The following is a 20471-nucleotide window of genomic DNA, read 5'->3' on the forward strand; positions in this document are numbered from 1 at the left end:
AATGGTATATTAACTTTAGTTACAAAGGGATTAGAGTATAAGAGTAAGAAGTCTTACTACAATTATATAGGGCATTGGTGAGGCCACACCTGGAGTACTGTGTACATTTCTGGTCTCCTTACCTAAGGAAAGCCATACTTGACTTAGAGGGGGTGCAACATAGGTTCATTAGACTGATTTCTGGGATAAGGGGATTGTCCTATCAGGAGAGATTGAGTAGATTAGTCCTATATTCCCTCGAGTTTAAAAGAATGAGAGGTGATCTAATTGAAATATATAACATTCTTAAGGGGTTTGACAGGGTTAATGCTGGGAAAATGTTTTCCCCTGGCTGGGGATTCTGGAACACAGGGTCACAGTCTCAGAATAAGGGGTAGGTAATTTAGGACTGAGATGAGGAGAAATTTCTTCACTCAAAGGGTTGAGAATTTTTGGAATTCTCTACTCCAGAGAGCTGTGGATGCTCAGTTGTTGAGTATATTCAAGACAGAGGTCGATACATTTTTGGGTACTAAGGGAATTAAGGGATATGGGGATAGTGTGGGAAGGTAGAGTCGAGGTAGAATATCAGCCATGATCTTGTTGAATGGCGGAGCAGGCTCGAAGGGCCAAATGACCTAATCCAGCTCCTATTTCTTATGTTATGTTTTTAAGAGGCTCACAAAAATAAAATCAAGAGAGTACGTCGTTCCTGCTTTTAAAAAGCTGAAACATAGAGAAACTACAACTTGGAGTGGGAGGGGAAAGATTCAGTTGTCGTGGCCCACGTGGGTACCAATGACATAAGTAGGACAAAGAAAGAGGTTCTGCTGAGGGAGTATGAGCAGCTAGGAGCTAAATTAAAAAGCCGAACCGCAGAGGTAATAATCTCTGGATTAATATCTGAGCCGCGAGCAAATTGGCATAGGATCAATAAGATCAGAGAGATGAATGCATGGCTCAAAGATTGGTGTGGGAGAAATGGGTTTCGATTCATGGGCACTGGCAGCAGTACTGGGGAAAGAGGGAGCTGTTCCATTGGGACAGGCTTCACTTGAACCAGGCTGGGACCAGTGTCCTGGTGAATCTAATAACTAGGGCTGTAGATAGGGCTTTAAACTAAATAGTGGGGGGAGGGTTCAGGCAAAGGAAAATTAAAAATGTTAAAGAGAAAGGAGAAGGCAATAGTGAGGGTAGCGATAGGAGTAACGATAACCAGAGTGTGACAGGAAGGGACAGAGCGTATAAAGATAAGAGTGCACCAGAAAGTAGAGTCAGAGCAGGGAAAAATGGTAAAAAGACAACATTAAAAGCTCTTTATCTGAATGCATGCAGCGTTCGTAACAAGATAGATGAGTTGGTGACACAAATAGAAATAAATGGATATGATCTGATAGCCATTATAGAGCCGTGGTTGCAAGGTGACCAAGGCTGGGAACTGAATATTCACTGTTATTTAACTTTTCGGAAGGATAGGCAGAAAGGAAAAGGAGGTGGGGTAGCTTTGTTAATAAAGAATGAGATCAGTGCAGTAGTGAGAAATGATATTGGCTCAGAAGATCAAGAAGTAGAATCAGTTTGAATGGGAGATAAGAAATAATAAGGGAAAGAAGTCACTGTTGGTAGTAATCTGTAGGCCCCCTAATAGTAGCTACACTGTAGGACAGAGTATAAATCAAGAAATAATGAGAGCTTATAAGAGAGGTACTGCAATGATCATAGGCGATTTTAACCTTCACATAGATTAGAAAAATCAAATTGGCAAAGGTAGCCTTGAGGATGAGTTCATAGAGTATATTCAGGATGGTTTCTTGGAACAATGCATTGTGGAACCAACCAGACAGCAGGCTATTGTAGATCTGGTAATATGTAATGAGATAGGATTCATTAATGATCTCATAGTAAAGGATCCTCTAAGGAAGAGTGACCATAGCATGTGAGAATTTCAAATTCAGTTTGAGGGTGAGAAACTTGGATCTCAAACTAGTGTCCTGAACTTAAAAAAAGGCAATTACAAAGGTATGAAGAAAGATTTGGCTAAAGTGGACTGGGAAAATAGATTAAAGGGTAAGACGGTAGATAAACAGTGGTAGAAATTTAAGGAGATATTTCATAACTCTCAGCAAAGATATATTCCAGTGAAAAAGAAAGACTCTAAGAGAAGGATGAACCATCCGTGGCTAACCAAATTGAAAACAAAGGCATACAATGTTGCGAAGGTTAGTGGTAGGCCAGAGGATTAGGACATTTTTGGAAACTAGCAAAGGATGACTAAATAAATAATAAAGGGAGAGAAGATAAATTATGAGAGTAAACCAGCATGAAATATAAAAACAAACAGTAAGAGCTTCTACAAGTATATAAAAAGGAAGAGATAGATAAAGTAAATGTTGGTCCCTCAGAGGATGAGACTGAGGAATTAATAATGGGAAACAGGGAAATGGCAAAGACTTTGAACAAATATTTTGTATCGGTCTTCATGGTAGAAGACACCAAAGGGATTTCAATAATAATAGATAATCAAGTGGCTATAGGGAGGGGAGAACTTAAAACAATCACTATCAATAAAGAAAAAGTACGAGGCAAACTAACTGGACCAAAGGCGGACAAGTCCCCTGGATCTGATGGCCTGCATCTTAGAGTCCTAAAAGAAGTGGCTGCAAAGATAATGGTTGCAATCCACCAAAATGTCCTGGATTCTGAAGAGGTGCCAGCAGATTGAAAAACTGCAAATGTAACGCCCCTATTCAAGAAAGGAGGGAGACAGAAAGCAGGAAACTATAGACCAGTTAGCTTAACATCTGTCATTGGGAAAATGCTGGAGTCCATTATTAAGGAAGTAGTAGTAGGACATTTAGAAACCATAATACAATCAAGCAGAGTCAGCATTGTTTTATGAAAGGGAAATTATGTTTGACCAATTTGCTAGAATGAGCAGGGTGGATAAAGGGGAAGCAGTAGATCTGGTGTATTTGGATTTCCAGAAGGCATTCAATAAGATGCCACATAAAAGGTTACTGCATAACATAAGAGATGATGGGGTTGTGGGTAATATATTAGCATGGATAGAGGATTGGCTAACTAACAGAAAACAAAGAGTGAGGATAAATGGGTCATTTTCAGGTTGACAAACTGTAACTAGTGGGATGCCACAGGGATCAGTGCTGGGGCCTCAAATATTTACAATTTATATTAATGATTTGGATGATAGGACCGAGTGTAATGCAGCCAAATTTGCTGATGTTACAAAGATAGGTGGGTAAGCAAGTTATGAAGGGGATATAAAGAATCTGCAAAGGGATATAGCTCGGTTAAGTGAGTGGGCAAAAATTTGGCAGATGGAGTATAATTTGGAAAAATGTGAGGTTATCCACTTTGGTAGGAAGAATAAAAAAGCAAATTATTATTTAAATGGAGAGAGACTACAAAATTCTGCTATACCAAGGGATCTGGGGATCCTTGTACATGAAACACAAAAAATTAGCATTCAGGTACAGCAAGTAATTAGGAAAGCAAATGGAATGTGGCCTTTATTGCAAGGGGAATGGAGTATAAAATAAGGAATTCATGATCATACGTAGAGTAATGCGAACAGTTTTGGTCTCCTTATTTAAGGAGGGATATACTTGCATTGGAGGCAGTTCAGAGAAAGTTCTCTAGGTTGATTCCTGAGATAAAGGGGTTGTCTTAAGAAGAAAGTTTGAGCAGGTTGGGCCTATACTCCTTGGAGTTTAGAAGAATGAGAGGTAATCTTACGTGAAACATATAAGATTCTGAGGGGGCTTGACAGGGTAGATGCAGAGAAGATGTTTCTACTCGTGGGGGAATCTAGAACTAGGGGCCGTAGCTTCAGAATAAGAGTTGGCCCATTTAAAACGGAGATGAGGAGGAATTTCTTCTCCCAGAGGGTCGTAAATCTTTGCAATTCTCTACCCTAGAGAGCTGTGAAGGCTAGGTCATTGAATGTATGTAAGGTGGAGAAGAACAGAATTTTGAAGTCAAGGGTTATGAGGAGCGGGCAGGAAAGTAGAGTTAAGGCCAAGATCAGATCAGCCAGGATCTTATTGAATGCCGGAGCAGGCTCGAGGGGCCAAATGGCCTACTCCTGCTCCTATTTCTTATGTTCTTAAGTTCTTATAAACATATTCTTTATTTTAAATCATGGCTGCATTACTAGAGGACATGTGTAAAGAATTAGTAAATCTCAAGCAAGACATTGGTACATGATCACATTGAGAAATATTGTGCATTATAATTGTGATGTACATTATTTTATGTTGTGGTGGTACTAATGTTGTTGGGTATATTTATTCTGATGATTCACTGGATTACAACAGATGCAGTTACTACCTCTGGAACCTCTGATGATTCAGGGTGAAATATATTCCGAGAATTTTTGTTACATGAGTCACCAAATATTAGTAATTCTATATACATTGTCATTATAGGCAATAACATAAGAACATAAGAACATAAGAATTAGGAACAGGAGTAGGCCATCTAGCCCCTCGAGCCCGCTCCGCCATTCAAAAAGATCATGGCTGATCTGGCCGTGGACTCAGCTCCACTTACCCGCCCGCTCCCCGTAACCCTTAATTCCCTTATTGGTTAAAAATTTATCGATCTGTGATTTGAATACATTCAATGAGCTAGCCTCAACTGCTTCCCTGGGCAGAGAATTCCACAGATTCACAACCCTCTGGGAGAAGAAATTCCTTCTCAACTCGGTTTTAAATTGGCTCCCCCGTATTTTGAGGCTGTGCCCCCTAGTTCTAGTCTCCCCGACTAGTGGAAACAACCTCTCTGCCTCTATCTTGTCTATCCCTTTCATTATTTTAAATGTTTCTATAAGATCACCCCTCATCCTTCTGAACTTCAACGAGGAAAGACCCAGTCTACTCAATCTATCATTATAAGGTAACCCCCTCATCTCCGGAATCAGCCTAGTGAATCGTCTCTGTACCCCCTCCAAAGCTAGTATATCCTTCCTTAAGTAAGGTGACCAAAAATGCACGCAGTACTCCAGGTCCGGCCTCACCAATACCCTGTACAGTTGCAGCAGGACCTCCCTGAATTTGTACTCCATCCCTCTTGCAATGAAGGCCAACATTCGATTCGCCTTCCTGATTACCTGCTGTACCTGCAAACTAACTTTTTGAGATTCATGCACAAGGACCCCCAGGTCCCTCTGCACCGCAGCATGTTGTAATTTCTCCCCATTCAAATAATATTCCCTTTTACTGTTTTTTTTCCAAGGTGGATGACCTCACATTTTCCGACATTGTATTACATCTGCCAAACCTTAGCCCATTTGCTTAACCTATCTAAATCTTTTTGCGGCCTCTCTGTGTCCTCTACACAACCCGCTTCCTCACTAATCTTTGTGTCATCTGCAAATTTTGTTACACTACACTCTGTCCCCTCCTCCAGGTCATCTATGTATATTGTAAACAGTTGTGGTCCCAGCACCGATCCCTGTGGCACACCACTAACCACCGATTTCCAACCCGAAAAGGACCCAATTTACTCCAACTCTCTGCTTTCTGTTAGCCAGCCAATTCTCTATCCATGCTAATACATTTCCGCTGACTCCGCATACCTTTATCTTCTGCAGTAATCTTTTGTGTGGCACCTTATCGAATGCCTTTTGGAAATTTAAATACACCACATCCATCGGTACACCTCTATCCACCATGCTCGTTATATCTTCAAAGAATTCCAGTAAATTAGTTAAACATGATTTCCCCTTCATGAATCCATGTTGCGTCTGCTTGATTGCACTATTCCTATCTAGATGTCCCGCTATTTCTTCCTTAATAATAGCTTCAAGCATTTTCCCCACTACAGATGTTAAACTAACCAGTCTATAGTTACCTGCCTTTTGTCTGCCCCCTTTTTTAAACAGAGGAGTTACATTGGCTGCTTTCCAATCCACTGGTACCTCCCCAGAGTCCAGAGAATGTTGATAGATTATAACCAATGCATCTGCTATAACTTCCGCCATCTCTTTTAATACCCTGGGATGCATTTCATCAGGACCAGGGGACTTGTCTACCTTGAGTCCTATTAGCCTGTCCAGCACTACCTCCCAAGTGATAGTGATTGTCTCAAGGTCCTCCCTTCCCACATTCCCGTGACCAGCAATTTTTGGCATGGTTTTTGTGTCTTCCACTGTGAAGACCGAAGCAAAATAATTGTTTAAGGTCTCAGCCATTTCCACATTTCCCATTACTAAATCCCTTTTCTCATCTTCTAAAGGACTAACATTTACTTTAGTCACTCTTTTCCTTTTTATATATCGGTAAAAGCTTTTACTATCTGTTTTTATGTTTTGCGCAAGTTTACTTTCGTAATCGATTTTTCCTTTCTTTATTGGTTTCTTCGTCATACTTTGCTGTCGTTTAAAATTTTCCCAATCTTCTAGTTTCCCACTAACCTTGGCCACCTTATACGCATTGGTTTTTAATTTGATACTCTCCTTTATTTCCTTGGTTATCCACGGCTGGTTATCCCTTCTCTTACCGCTCTTCTTTTTCACTGGAATATATATTTGTTGCGCACTATGAAAGAGCTCCTTAAAAGTCCTCCACTGTTCCTTAATTGTACCACCGTTTAGTCTATGTTCCCAGTCTACTTTAGCTAACTCTGCCCTCATCCCACTGTAGTCCCCTTTGTTTAAGCATAGTATGCTCGTTTGAGACACTACTTCCTCACCCTCAATCTATATTACAAATTCAACCATACTGTGATCACTCATTCCGAGAGGATCTTTTACTAGGAAATTGTTTATTATTCCTGTCTCATTACACAGGACCAGATCTAAGATAGCTTGCTCCCTTGTAGGTTCTGTTATATACTGTTCTAAGAAACAATCCCGTATGCATTCTATGAATTCCTCCTCCAGGCTACCCCGTGCGATTTGATTTGACCAATCGATATGCAGGTTAAAATCCCCCATGATTACTGCCATTCCTTTTTCACATGCCTCTATTATTCCCTTGATTATTGTCCGCCCCACCGTGAAGTTATTATTTGGGGGCCTATAAACTACGCCCACCAGTGACTTTTTCCCCTTACTATCTCTAATCTCCACCCACAATGATTCAACATTTTGTTCATTAGAGTCAATATCATCTCTCACAACTGCCCTGCTATCATCCTTTATTAACAGAGCTACCCCACCTCCTTTCCCTTCTTGTCTATCCTTCCGAATTGTCAGATACCCCTGTATGTTTAATTCCCAGTCTTGGCCACCCTGCAACCACGTTTCTGTAATGGCCAACAAATCATACCCATTTGTAATGATTTGTGCCGTCAACTCATTTACTTTATTTCGAATACTGCGTGCTTTTAGGTAGAGTGTTTTAATACTAGCTTTTAAACCATGATTTTTTAGTTTTGACCCCTCCTGCAGCCCCTTTATCTTCTTCATACATATTGTCCCTTCCTATCACCTTGTGGTTTACACTTACCCCAGTGCTACTCTGCTCTGTTGCCTCCTGCCTTTTGCATTCTTTCTTGGGGTCCTGTTCATCTGCGCTCTCACCCACTCTAACTAGCTCAGAGCCCTGTCCTGGGTTCCTAATACTCCTCGCATTGAGGCACCGAGCTTTCAGGCTTGCCTTTTTATTACACTTTGACCCTTTAGAATTTTGCTGTACATTAGCCCTTTTTGTTTTTTGCCATGGTTTTCTCTGCCCTCCACTTTTTTCATCTCCTTTCTGTCCTTTGCTTCTGTCTCCATTTTGTTTCCCTCTGTCTCCCTGCATTGGTTCCCATCCACCTGCCATATTAGTTTAACTCCTCCTCAACAGCACTAGCAAACACTCCCCCTTGGACATTGGTTCCGGTCCTGCCCAGGTGCAGACCTTCCGGTTTGTACTGGTTCCACCTCCCCCAGAACCGGTTCCAATGCCCCAGGAATTTGAATCCCTCCCTGCTGTACCACTGCTCAAGCCACATATTCAGCTGCGCTATCCTGTGATTCCTACTCTGACTAGCACGTAGCACTGGTAGCAATCCCGAGATTACTACTTTTGAGGTCCTACTTTTTAATTTAGCTTCTAGCTCCTTAAATTCGTTTCGTAGGACCTCATCCCTTTTTTTTACCTATGTTGTTGGTACCAATGTGCACTACAACAACTGGCTGTTTTCCCTCCCTTTTTAGAATGTCCTGCACCCGCTCCGAGACATCCTTGACCCTTGCACCAGGGAGGCAACAAACCATCCTGGAGTCTCGGTTGCGGCCGCAGAAACGCCTATCTATTCCCCTTACAATTGAATCCCCTATCACTATCACTCTCCCATTCTTTTTCCTGCCCTCCTGTGCAGCAGAGCCAGCCACGGTGCCATGAACTTGGCTGCTGCTGCCCTCCCCTGGTGAGTCATCCCCCTCAACAGTACTCAAAGCAGTGTATCTGTTTTGCAGGGGGATGACCGCAGGGGACTCCTGCACTACCTTCCTTGCACTGCTCTTCCTGCTGGTCTTCCATTCCCTAGCTGGCTGTGGACCTCCCTCCTGCGGTAAGACCAACTCGCTACATGTGCTACTCACGTCATTCTCAGCATCGTGGATGCTCCAGAGTGAATCCACCCTCAGCTCCAATTCCAGAATGCGGTCCGTCAGGAGCTGGAGGTGGATACACTTCCCACACACGTAGTCGTCAGGGACACTGGAGGCGTCCCTGAGTTCCCACATGGTACAGGAGGAGCATATCACGTCACCGAGATCTCCTGCCATGACTTAACCCTTAGATACACTTAAATTGGTGACAACAATGTTAACAGGTTACTTACTGATATAAAAAAAAAGAAAAACTACTTACCAATCACCAGCCAATCATTTACCCCTTTGGCTGTGACGTCACCTTTTGATTCCTTTCTACTTCTTTTCTACCTTTTCTCCCGGCTGGACCTGCACCAGCTGGGTCAATTATAGGCCTCACCATGCTGCTCCCGCCTCTCGCTGACTGCTGCTGCCTGTGGAACACCCGCTGAGCCTTTTTAGGCCTCACCACGCTGCTCCCATCTCTCGCCGACTGCCGCTGCCTGTGGAACGCCCGCTGGGCCTTTTATAGGCCTCACCACGCTGCTCCCTCCTCTCGCTGACTGCCGCTGCCTGTGGAACGCCCGCTGGGCCTTTTATAGGCCTCACCACGCTGCTCCTGCCTCTCGCCGACTGCCGCTGCCTGTGGAACACCCGCTGGGCCTTTTTAGGCCTCACCACGCTGCTCCCGCCTCTCGCTGACTGCCGCTGCCTGTGGAACGCCCGCTGGGCCTTTTATAGGCCTCACCACGCTGCTCCTGCCTCTCGCCGACTGCCGCTTGGCTAATGAAATATAATTAGACTTGTGCACAAAATCTAAGCTGACACTGTAGGTGCACTGTCTTTTGGATAAAATGTTAAACCGAGGCCCCGTCTCCTCTCTTAGGTGGATATAAAAGATCCCATGGCATTATTCAAAAAAGAGTTGAGAAGTTCTCCTTGGTGTCCCTGCCAACATTTATCCCTCAACCAACATCACTAAAACAGCTTATCTGGTCATTATCGCATTGCTATTTGTGGGATCTTGCTGTGCACAAATTGGCTGCCGCATTTCCTACATTACAACAGTGACTACACTTCAAAAAGTACTTCACTAGATGTAAAGTGCTTTGGGACGTCCTGAGGTAGTGAAAGGTGCCATATAAATGTAAGATCTTTCTTCTTTTTTTCTTTCCTTCTTTCTTTATACTTGTCTTGAGCAACACGATTTGTTTTCTGCATTGTTCATTATATGTGTACATTTCAGAATCTCCAACTCCAATACAGGCTGTAAGGCAAGAAAGTTCCCTATCACCCTCTTTTCTATTGACATCAGTGGGTGTAATTTTGACTTTGGGCAATAGTGTAAAATGGGCGATTATGGATTCAGCCGACCATTATACATCTCCCAATTCTCATTTCCATTGAATTATTTTGGCTGAATCAATTTTGCCTGTTTCACACCATTGTCTAAAGTCAAAATTACCCCCTCTGAGTCAAGTGTTTGAAAGCAAACGTCTATTTTTTATATCATTGCTGTTAGGTTCTTCATTTGTGGGAGATTGCAGTCATGTGCTCTGCCCATCCCTTTCTATGTGGCGGTATGGGTTTTGGGTCTTTGACAATTAATGGTGGTTTCATCGAAATAACCCAACTCTATGTTAAGTTCAGTATCGTTTTCCATAACCCTAAGGGCTGGATTTTCACGAACTTTGCGACCGGGTTTTCGTCGCCATTTGACCCTCCGCGGCGAAAACCCAGTCGGCGGGATCCTCGGGCACCTCTTTGCGGCGGCGCTTCCAAATACCGCCGAGGAGAGGTGTGCCGACATGCAATGACGCAGATTACGTTTGCGTCACACTTTTGGCACTCCCTGACCCTTATGCCACGCCCAGAATACCGACAGGATCAAACCTGTTGGTGCAGCCCTGCCAGCAGCGATAAGTATGAAGACCTGCGAAAAGGCAAGTTAAAGTTTTTATTTTTAAATTATTTTTTGACGATTTGGTCGGTGAGGGTTTTTTGAATATTTTGTGAATGTTTTTTGAATGTTTTTTACAATTTCCCCCACTCCCCCCCTTCCAAGGCCTCTCTTGCAGGGCGACTGGCCCTGGACTAAAGTTGCCGAAACTCGCGGTTTGCGCAGCGAATCCTCCTGCAACGCTGACTTTACCGATGCAGACGTAAAGGCCGAAAGTTCAGCCTAAAAACGGTAGCGCAGCGAAAACGGTAACTTTGGTGTAAAACTATTACTAAAAATCTAGCCCTAAGCCTCAGAGAGGAGTGGTGGTAGTGGTTGTCACTGAGAGTCTCATTTTTGGTTAGTTAAAACAATCATTGAAAATGTATTGTTTGGTCATTTAGCTTTCTGTTAGTATTAAATTTACAGTAGTAAATCAGTTAAATTGCATGCGACTAGTTAGGTTGCAAAAGTATATAATTAGCCCACACTAACCGCCCAAATAGCCTCAACAGCTGCAAAGAACAATCCTACAGCTGCCTTTTTAGAGTGCTCTGCAGTTCTAGACTTTTGCTTTTAACAACTGCACATTTGCACAGCATTTTTTGTCAGATGACAGCTAATATTAAATAAGCAAGTATTTTGAAAAGTGCAAAGAAAATACTCAGGACGAAACAGATAATTATGTAAAAATAGTTATACAATTTAACTTCTCATGAAAATACTTGAAGTTGTTGCTTATTGACAATATTTTGTACAATAAATTACAATAGACCAAAAGTAGGTACCAAGCTTTGTTAATACTAATAATTGTAGGTTTAAGACACCATTTGAAAGGCTGAATTATATAGTAGGAATCTTTTAATAGGACCTCCTATAGTTGAACAAAACTGTACCTGTATTCAGTACCTATCAAAATTGAGAAAACTACTGCTCTTTATTTTTACTTGAGGGAAGCACATGAAAACAATGCTTAACAAACATTCAGCTGAAGAAAAGTACCACTCTATCAAATTTCAATAAACATTGAGTGCAATTTTTTTCTTTAAAAAAATACTTTGACTGAGGCCACCATCGCCACAAGGAGGTGGGTTGATGCTGAAGTGTGATGGAGGTCATTTTCAACTACTATCACCCATCCCACCGCACCAGCCACCCCCACCCCCGACCTCATTTACCCATAAACTGGTGCTCACAGACATAACAAAGTGGTAAAATGGGCCAAAGATCTAAGATGCTGAAACTCTGCCCATTTTGCACTTAATATGCATTTCAAATGGCAATATGGGCTGGTTCATAAAAATCCCGCCAGGAACTTTGTTAAAATATGTTAATGGCGTGAACTGATGACATTACAAGCTCGGCATAATTTTCTGTTTATTGTGCCTTTGAAGGCGGGGAGACCTTTATTTTGAGGTTGGGACACGAGAGCACCCAACTTCCTGCTCTTCTTCAAATTGACAAAACAATACGTGTGCAGTGCCCACTGACCACAGAAGCTACAACAAACCTGGCAGACGGCTTGCACTCATATTTCAAGGTCACAATTCATAGATCACAATTGTAAAAATAGGCTACCAGTTAAAGAGAATCTCCCGAGTGAAATGCTGCCTTTTGGCATTTCAAACACCTAAATAATAGAATGGTGTTTATCTCTGTATTTTTCAGCAAAACCGGATGAAAGCTAATCCTGTAGAACTCTGAGGAAATGCTTCACCGAAGATGGCCCACCATCACCTTCTCAAGGGTAAAAAAGGGTAAACCTTGTTAGCGATGTGCATATTCTGAGAATGAATAAAAGAAAAGAATTGAGTAGAAATTCCAGAGAATAAAGATGACTGACCTATTTAGGTCATCTGTTTAGTCAATTTCAGTTTCAACTGCATAATTATAAAAATGAATTGCATTTCTTGGCTGCAATCAAAGCGTGATTCTATACATGCATAACTATTGCATTTGTACGCAGTTGTAAGTAGCACCAGATAATGTATAACTATTTGAAAAGGCAGGCTCTACAAACATGCTCCAGAGTGAATAGCTGATTGCATGGCAAATCAATTTTGTCCATTTAGATCAAAGATGTCAAACTCATTTCAAGTAGGGAGCCAGTTAGGTCAGAACACCTTGTACAATTGAAAAAAAAATGCAAATGCAAACAGAACACTTTTCTGCCATGCATGAATGATAAGCTTTAATATTTCATGCACAGCTTTTTAAAACAGAACCTGGATGTATCCCCTTCACTACTATTAATGAATTGGTATTCTGCATGAAATTTGAATGCAGATGTGCTTTTAGGATGCAGATTAGGTACGAAAACCTCATAAAAGTTGAGCATTTCAATCTCTGAATTATTGCTCCCAAGTTCACACAGAGGTTGGACTTTTATATTTTATGAATGCTTCCCTCTGTTTAATCTTAGCTGCAATCACTTGCTGCTAGCTTTGTACTTATGATTAGTTCAACCTATTTAGGTCATCTGGTTGGTCACAGAAATGGCCAGTTTCTGATTCAGACCATGGCAGATTGATATCACCCGAGCTGCAATTCCATGGAACATTTTTCAAAATTTGTAGATTTTAAAACAAGGACTCGAGTAAGAAAGATGCAAGTTAAGGATGAGATAAAAGTTAATCAGCCCATTAAAGTTACCAGCCTTGTAGCCTAGCTCTCCCTTTAGAGCATTCAACTCCGCGAACAATTCCAATGTTCTTCTACTGCCTCCTAATCTTCCCCTGACTGCCGCCAAGTTTTGCCTCTGGTCTCCCCTCTGTGCCAGTTTCCACTTGGGCTGGTGCGGACGGGAGGGGAGTACTGCTGGGAACCACCTGCTGACGGCTGCTGATGGCCAAATAGCGTAAGTGACCACCCACCTGCCAAGCTGCCAGATTGGTGTGGGCGGGAGTCGGCGCCAGTAGGGGGAAGGACCGCTGCATAGAGGCAGGTCTAACCCCGACGGTAAGTACAAAGATCTGCAATAAAAGGTTAGTGAACACCTTTAAAAACATTTTTTTACAGTGACTTACCTGGATGGGGTCCCCTGAAGGTGTTCTGGTGTTTTTTTTCTTTGTAATGATTTCTATTTTCAGGTCTTCCAACCTGCCCTGCTCTGAGTTTGCAGTTGTGGCTGCAGCAGATTTCACTTAAAACCTCTTTAGTGAAGTGAAGAGATCTCAAGCACTGGTCATCGCTGATGTTGAGGCAAGAGAATTGTTCATTAAACGTGGATATGGCTTCCTGCTAAAGCCCTTCTCCCCCTCCTTCTCCTCCCTCTTCTAGCAGCTTGTCCTGCTCTGCGTTGCCTCTCTTCATTCTCCCAGTCATGCTCAATTACAAGAGAAAGGCTTACCAGGCCACTTATGTCTGGAAGCAACTTGTTTCAGCACAAGCTTTTAAATAAACAAAAAATACTTCAGCACCAGCCAGACCACTTCCTGTGGACTATTGAAACTTTAGAAAAGTATAGGAAAGTTCCAAAAACACATCTAATTGCACCAACAGCCAAAATAAATAAATCAGCAACTAACCTGTAAGTAGTTCATGATCCCTTTAAGTTCTGCTGGTGGGGGGTCTTTCCTGCTGTTTAACATCGTGTTTGTTAAGTCCTGACTCTAATGTACTGACTTACACAAGACACATGCTGAAGTCAAGGTCACTCAGGACCTGCACCTTTAATTCCAGCTCTCCAGTGCTGCACTTGCCTGAGACCTCCCTTTATATACCTCAGTGGGACAGGTATGGAGTGTCTCCTGCAAGTGCACCCCTGGTGGTAAGGTATGCTTATTGTTACAGGTCATATCCAGTTACAGTCATGTATAGCATGGTAAGATACAGTTATATACAGTAATGTGAGATACATGACATCACCCTCCCCCAAGATCTTATTGCCTTTATAGATTCAGTCTCTCAGGTGGTCTGCGCTCTCGCGTGGAGCGTCTTAGTTGTGGTTCAGTTGTTTGCCTTGGTGCCTGTTTTTCGTTCAGTGTGATTGCTGGTATCTCGCCTGGGCTGTCTGTTGAGATTGCCCTTTCCTCAGGTTGTTCCACCTGTCTGTCCACCAGGTGTGGTGTGAGTTCCACATTGTAGTCTGCCTCTGGTTCTTCAGTGTTATCAGTGAATCTACTTTTTACTTGGTCTACATGCCTCCGGCAGGTTTGGCCATTGTCCATTTGTACAATCAGTAGCCTGTTTCCCTCTTTGTCTGTTACTGTCCCTGCAAGCCATTTGGGACCCCGGCCATAGTTTAGCACAAACACTTTTGTCCCCTATCTCATTCCACCTCCCCCTCGAATTTCGGTCATGGTACTCAGTTAGCTTTTGACGCTTAGCCTCAACAATTTCATGCATGTCTGGAAGGATTAACGAGAGCCTGGTCTTTAAGGTTCGTTTCATCAATAGTTGCGCGGGGGGAACCCCAGTCAACGAATGCGGATGAGATCTGTATGCCAGCAGCAGTCGCGACAGGCGGCTATGCAGCGTGGCACCTTGGATTCTGAGCATGCCTTGTTTAATGATCTGCACTGCTCGCTCCGCCTGGCCATTGTAGGCCGGCTTGAAAGATGCCGTCTTAACGTGATTTATACCGTGTTCAACTATAAAATTGGGAAATTCTGCGCTGATGAAGCACGGACCATTATCACTGACCAATATGTCAGGAATGCCGTGTGTTGCAAACATGGTTCTTAGGCTCTCCACAGTGGTGGAGGTGGTGCTCAACTTTAAAATGGTGCACTCGATCCATTTTGAAAATGCATCAACGACTACAAGGAACGCTTTGCCCATGAATGGGCCCGCATAGTCTACATGCACCCGCGACCACGGTTTGGTGGGCCAGGGCCAGGAGCTTAGGGGGGCATCCCTGGGGGCATTACTGAGTTGAGCACAAATGGTGCACCGACGGATGCAGAGCTCCAAGTCCGCATCGATGCCAGGCCACCAGACATGAGATCTGGCTATGGCCTTCATAAGGACGATCCCCGGGTGCTCGCAATGGAGCTCCCGGACAAATGCCTCCCTGCCTCATAAGGGCATAACTACTCGGGTGCCCCACATCAGGCAGTGTGCCTGCAGTGAGAGTTCATGCATGCGCCTATAGAAGGGTTTGACCTCCTTGGGGCAGGCATCACGAGCCTCTGCCCAGTCACCAGTTAAAACGCATTTTTAACTAGAGATAACGTGGGGTCGCTGGTCGTCCAGGCTCTGATTTGGCGAGCCGTCATGGGTGAACCTGTGAATTCAAAGGCATTTATTGCCATGACCATCTCACAGTCCTGTTTGTCGGACCCTTCTGTGGTCGCCAGGGGTAGCCTGCTAAGCGCGTCGGCACAGTTGTCTGTGCCTGGTCTGTGCCTTATCGTGTAGTCATAAGCCGCCAGCATGAGTGCCCACCGCTGAATGCGCGCCGAGGCATTGCCGTTGATTGCCTTGCACTCAGATAGCAGGGACATGAGGGGTTTGTGGTTGGTTTCTAGCGCAAACTTGGCCCCGAAAAGTTATTGGTGCATCTTTTTGACACTGTACACGCACGCGAGCGCCTACTTCTCAACCATACCGTACCCGCGCTCCACCCGCGAAAGTGACCTGGAGGCATAAGCAACGGGCTGCAATTTACCCGCATCATTGATGTGCTGTAAAACGCACACGACCCCTTACGCTGACGCATCACACGTAAGGACTAACTTTTTACCTGGGTCAAAAAAGGCTAAAACACGCTTGGAACATAGAAGGTTGCGTGCCTTATTGAAGGCGCGTTCTTGGGCGTCCCCCCAAAACCAATCGCACCCCTTTCTGAGTAGCACATGGAGAGGCTCCAGCAGTGTGCTCAAGTTCTGCATAAAGTTCCCAAAGTAATTGAGTAGCCCGAGAAAGGCACGCAGTTCCGAAACATTCCGGGGCCTGGGTGTCAGGCGAATTGCTTCGGTTTTGGATTCAGTTGGGCGGATTCCATCAGCAGCAATCCTTCTGCCCAAAAATTCAACCTCAGGCGCGAGAAACAGACACTTGGATTTCTTAACTCTTAGGCCTACCTGATCCAATCGACTTAGTACTTCCTCAAGATTGCGGAGATGAGAGTCGGTGTCCCTGCCCGTGATGAGTATGTCATCTTGAAACACAACCGTCCCCGGGATGGACTTGAGCAGATTTTCCATGTTGCGCTGGAATATAGCAGCTGCTGACCTGATGCCGAATGGGCATTGATTGTACACAAAAAGGCCTCGATGTGTGTTGATGGTGGTGAGTAGCTTAGACTCTTCGGTCAGTTCTTGCGTCATATACGCAGATGTGAGTTCAAGTTTTGAGAAAAGTTTTCCTCCAGCAAACGTGGCAAATAGGTCCTCCGCTCTGGGCAGCGGGTATTGATCTTGTAGGGAGACTCTGTTTATGGTAGACTTGTAATCCTCACAGATTCGCATGGATCGATCAGGCTTCATGACGGGGACGATGGGGCTTGCCCAGTCACTGAATTCCACGGGAGAAATTATGCCTTCCCGCAGAAGCCGGTCCAGTTCATTTTCAATCTTTTCCCTCATCACATAAGGCACAGCTCTAGCCTTGTGATGGACTGGTGTGGCATTCTGTGTGGTGTAGATTCTAACTTTAGCCCCTTTGAAGGTGTCCACACCTGGCTGAAAGAGATGTTCAAAACGGCTTAGAACTGTTGAGCAGGAAGTCCGTTCCTCCTCCGACCTGGCGTGAACATCATCCTATTTCCAATTAAGTTCTGCTAGCCAGCTTCTCCCCAACAGGGCTGGGAGATCCCCGGGGACAGTCCACAGGGAAAGTCGGTTCACCATCCCTTTGTGTGTGACTGAGAGCATGGTGCTGCCAAGGACTGGGATGATTTCTTTAGTATAGGTCCTTAGTTTGGTGTCGATTTTTGTGAGTTTTGGTCTGTTGCTTTTGTACGGCCGCAGTTGTTCAAATTGTTGAGCGCTCATGAGGGATTGACTGGCCCCCGTGTCCAGTTCCATGTTGACAGGTATCCCGTTGAGTAGAATCCTCATCATAATTGGAGGCGTCTTGGTGTAAGAACAGTGGACATTGATTGTGTTAACCCGCTGTACCTCGGCGTCCCGTGCACTGTTCCAACCGTCTTCTGGTCCGCTTTCCGACCCTTCCAATTCGTATAGCAGCCGAGCTGCTGTTTGTCTGCACGTGCGAGCCAGATACCCTGTGTAGTTGCAGTTTCTGCAAATGGCATGCTGAAATCGACACACCCTGGTTGAGTGCCTTCCCCACATCTCCAACACAGACCGTTTCCATTGTTTCCGAAGGATGAGCTGCGTCTGGCTGATCTCCCTTGAGTTTCTCTCAATCTGTTGTTGATTGCTTGCATTGTGGGTTGATGAGGTGTGATCGGCCGTTCATGTGGCCCTTGATTCTGATGGCTTCTGGCGCCACTGTCTGCTGTTGAAGGCCTGCTCTCCTGCCTTTTTCTGTGTGTGGGGGTAGCGGTTTGTTTCACAATGTGAACCCCTTATTCCAATGCCTCGTTGGTTGTCGTACCCGAAGTATAGATCAGCCTCGTTTCTTTTTCACCTGCCAAGAACGTCTGTGCGACCAGTGCTGCTGCCTCTAGAGTCAAGTTCTTAGTCTCTTTAAGTTTTTGGAATATGCCTGCGTGGCCTATTCCTTCAATAAAAAAGTCTCTCAGTACTTCTCTCCTTAGTTCATCAGGGAACTCACATGAACTAGCCAGCCTCCGAAGTTCCGCCACGAAGTCGGGTATGCTTTGGCCCACACAGCATCTGTAGTTGTAGAACCTATGTCTGGCCATGTGTAGGCTGCTCGCTGGCTTCAGGTAGTCTCTCACCAGTGTGCTCAACTCCTCAAACGACTTGCTTGCTGGTTTCTCGGGTGCCAGCAGGTCTTTCATTAAAGCGTATGTTTTCGAGCCACAGCTGGTCAAGAAATGGGCTCTTCTCTTGTCTGCCTTATCATCGCCCAGTCAGTCTTTGGTCACAAAGCTTTGCTAGAGCCTTTCTATAAAGTCATCCCAATTGTCTCCAGCATTGTATTTCTCATCTGAACTGTTGGTAGACATTTTGTGGATTCTGTGATCCTGTAACTCGTCGCCACTGTTAAGTCCTGACTCTAATGTACAGACTTACATGAGACACATGCTAAAGTCAAGGTCACTCAGGATCTGCACCTTTAATTCCAGCTCTCCAGTGCTGCACTTGCCTGAGACCTCCCTTTATATACCTCAGTGGGACAGGTATGGAGTGTCTCCTGCAAGTGCACCCCTGGTGGTAAGGTATGCTTATTGTTACAGGTCATATCCAGTTACAGTCATGTATAGCATGGTAAGATACAGTTATATACAGTAATGTGAGATACATGACAGTGTTAAGCTGTGTGAGGTTAAGTGAGGGTGTAGGCTGAAGCACAGAGTTCAAAAGTGGCAGCACTGGCATCAAATCAGCATTGCACGCTGATTGATGCCACATTCCGATATACTGATGGTCTGCATGCTGCTGGCAGTTATTAAGTGTATGCATGCAAATGCCTTTACTGAGATGGTGTTCAGCGCATTTCCTGTCGGAAGTGCCTGTGCGAATCGCGGACGCCATTTTCCACTGTTAGGAGGCCACATAGTGCCGACAAAATGGATTCTACCGAGCCCAATTTCTCCCTCATTATCTTTAGCCCCTGCCACAAACATGCCATCGATTCAATTGTCTCAAGCTCACAATCCACTCATATTCATTGTATAATTATTACAAATTCTTACATTTCATCTGGTTCTTACACTGAAACAATGGTGGCAATTTTCATCTGCCTACTGCCCTGTTCATGCTGAAAAATGGGACAGTAGACAGATGGAAATTTTAAAAATACACCTACCATTGTCGCTTGAGCCCCGCCTGACGCAATTTCCAAATAGGCTTTAAATAGGTAGCCAGAGCCTCATTAACATATTTAAATTGGGATCCTATGCCGTACGTAGGACCCTGATGCAATTTCAATCACTAATGGGCGGAGTGCTTACTGCGTATGTTCTGCTAAATGGTACTGCAAGTACAGTGGCCTAACCAGTGGTCCCTAAAGGGACGGTTGGAGGCCACTCCAAAAAAAGAAGTGCCATATGAATGCTCCTGCTGGCCCCACAAAAACCTTCCCAACCCCCTGATGGTCACTCCGTGGCCCTCACCCAGGATTGCTTCCCTCCCCCCTCCATTAATGACATACCTCTGGCCCAGCGCCATGGAGGAACCACCCCTTGAATTGGCGAGTTGCCTGTCAGCACCCGTTGAGTGCTAGCAGCTCACTGAAATTGCATAGGAATGAGGGTGGATGGAAGCAGTGGATGGTTAGCTGGAGATGTGAGGAAGTGTATAGAAAGGGAACGATTGTTGGATATGCAAGGTAAGTGGGTGTGAAGATTAATATGATGCAGCAAGCTTGAGAAGGCAAAGTGAGGGGTTGGGTGATGAGCTCAATAGGAACTAGGTGAATGTGCAACTGTACTCATCTTTCCTGACCTGGTGAGGTCAGTAAAGCACTTCCTGCACTGAATCAATGAGCGTGGCACCATGTTCCTGCCGCGGACTCCCTGTGCCTCCTTCAGCCATGCCTTGCTGGTGTCAACAGCAGGTTTTGTCCTCCTGTTGCTGGGGAATAGAACCTCTCTCTGACTCCTCACTGCCCCCAGCAGCAGACCAAGGGAGGCGTAATTAAAGCGGGGTGCAGCTTTTGAGCATCCTGATTCCAGAGTGATGGTTCTTCCCCTATTGCTTCCAACTCCAAGCTCCTGCATTGTCCCTTTAAATACTGGAGTTGAGATCATGCCGTGTGCGTTCACATCACTACTGCTGCCATTGATTGGACGGGAAACACGGAAGTAAAGTGGTAATGAGGTACAAAAGCCACAAACAGACGTGCTTAACATATTTCCAGGTTTCTCCACTCCCAATGCATCTCCCAGTTAATACAGGCGCTTTTGTGTTTTAACGCATATGGTACAGACCCTGGTTCAAAGATTTTAATGTGGTAGCCATGTTTGCT

Source organism: Pristiophorus japonicus, chromosome 7, assembly GCF_044704955.1.
Source record: "Pristiophorus japonicus isolate sPriJap1 chromosome 7, sPriJap1.hap1, whole genome shotgun sequence".
Classification (NCBI taxonomy): Eukaryota; Metazoa; Chordata; class Chondrichthyes; family Pristiophoridae; genus Pristiophorus; species Pristiophorus japonicus.